The sequence below is a fragment of the Propithecus coquereli genome, unplaced genomic scaffold, assembly GCF_000956105.1.
Source record: "Propithecus coquereli isolate 6110/MARCELLA unplaced genomic scaffold, Pcoq_1.0 Scaffold326, whole genome shotgun sequence".
Classification (NCBI taxonomy): domain Eukaryota; kingdom Metazoa; phylum Chordata; class Mammalia; order Primates; family Indriidae; genus Propithecus; species Propithecus coquereli.
In genome coordinates, this window is record NW_012148908.1 from 1,135,367 (window position 1) to 1,137,855 (window position 2,489).

Below are 2,489 nucleotides of genomic sequence, written 5' to 3' on the forward strand. Positions count from 1 at the left end.
ATTTTAATGATGTATGATCAGATCTTAGAAGGAATGTGTTAGAAATCAAGGTAATTAGCCTTTTATTATTACTAGTTTTATTCTCTTAATATTATTTACACATTAATCACAATCTTTTCATTTCTAGAAGTTCCAGGTTTGGGGGGTCAATATAGTATGATATATATATTTGAGATTCTTACAACGCTTTTCAACATTCAATTAAATGAAGCTGAAGTTTAGTAGAGTTAGCTACAATGAAATTATAGTAAGTTTTGAGGGTTTTGGGGGGCACAAAATGAGAATTTAATGGCAGTATACTTTATAATGTTATTCCGTAGAGCTCAGCCTACCCAGCAGGCTAAAGAACTTTATTCAACCTGTATCAAACTAAATCAAGGCAATACAAATCTGCTCCTTAGTAACATACAGCTTTTCAAGTTTGTGAATATGTAAGAAATGTGACAGAAATGTATTTATATATGTTAACAACTCACTGATGGGAAAAAAAATGGAGGAACTTATCAAAAATGTGCCCTTTGTTAGTCTAGCATTTCATTGCTGAAGAGCAAAACTCTACAAAGTCAATGGAATATTACTGAGTCTATCATTTGTTTAATGCAAGGCAGTGTCATAAGTACTCACTCCACACACCTGAAATACGATATCTATTTATTTCTTATAGGTGACAAATTTAGAAAGTTCAGTTTCTAACTCTTTTTTTTTTTTTAATACCTCTAGCCTTTCTCCCTTTAGTAGCACTAATGAAATGCTTGTGGCTTCACAAATGCCTCACTTTACTTTTGGCTTCTTGATTCTGGGTCTTGTTCTTACTATTCTCTTCCTAGAGTACAATTTCTTCTTCAAAACTTAAAATAGCTATTTCTGGGTTATCAATCCAGGGTGATTTTGCCCCATGGGATATTTTAGTTGTTATAACTAGGGTGACACCACTAGAATCTAGTATACAAACCAGATATACTGCTTAATATCATATAACCTATAGGACAGTTCCTCCTTCCTCCACCCTCAATCATGAATTATCCAGTTCAATATGTCAGTGCTGCTGAGGTTGAAAAACCCTGCTCTAAAGCATTTTTTACTCACCCCTATCTTCACCCTAACTCATCTCTGTGTTAGATGCGTCCCCGTATGTTTCCAAAGTACCTGTTACTGCAGTGATCAGAGTGTGATTTAATGGTCTGTTTGATTCTAGCTTCTCTTTCTGCTATAACATCTAGCATAGTTTTTAGTATATATCATTTTCAATATTTAATGTGTGAATGAATTAATATTTAACTCTCATATCTTTATTTCTATACTTAGATATTATGGAAAGTTTTTAGGAAAGACATTTGACATTATTATACTAGAAATTGCAGACTTATCTTTTACCGCCTTTTTTCTTCCCAAGATTCTGGTAAAACTGCATGTTTTGGGGCTCATCTTCTCCATCCTTCTTAGGGAAAGAAGTCTAATAATTAAAATTCCTGGTTGAGTTGCATTAACTCTTACCAAGTAATCTTTACTTTATGATAAATTTTGGACCAAAATATATCTACCGTCAGAACATAGAAGATATCAGTATAATTTTTACTCCATTTTCAATTGAAGAGGCATATGAATTTTGAATATTGTATTGTATATATAATATTTATAATATTATAAAGATTTAGAAGCATAATATAGTACACTGAGTTGTTAATAAAGCAGATATTATTTCCTGTGAAATGTTCATTGCCTCGCTCTTCAGGAGTGTGGCTCTCCACATAACAGTGATGCAGCTATTACTTACTTAGTTCTATCATGTCTTTCATATATGATATCTGTTCCTACTTTACAAAAATCCCTAAGTGTGATATAGTGTCTTCACTATTTTGTACATGTGGAAACTCAGAGTCAAAAGGGTTCAGTAAGTTGCTGATGAGTGGCATGGTTATGCACTCCCCTATTCCAAAAGGCTTTGGAACAAATCACACACACTATACAGGAATGCCACCTCATGGTATTCCTAGCTGTTGCTCATCAATGTGAAACTTGACTTCAAGCCCAATTTTCTGAGTCTGAAAATCAGCGAAACAAGAATTTGATGGCTTAGTTGGGAAGCATTGGAAGGGCAATAATCTAATTGGTAGCTGTTCTAATTCTAACTGACTATGACTAGGTTAGAATAGTTTTAGTGGTAAGTAAAACCTGAAAGAAAACATGTAAATAATATCTAGAAATTACATGGCACTTTAACTGTGATACATACATTTAGTGCCATAAAGCAGCTGATGCTAATAGTTTTTTTTTCACAACTTTAGATATAATTCACATACCATATAATTCTCCCATTTAAAGTATACAGTTCAGTAGCTTTTAGTATGTTAATTCATTGAGTTGCACATCCCCCACCACAATCAGTTTTAGAACACCTTCATGTCCTTGAGAAGAAACCCTGCACCCCTTAGCCTTCAACCTCTGAAACTCCTCCTGTTCCTTCTAGCCCTGGGTAACCACTGGTTTGT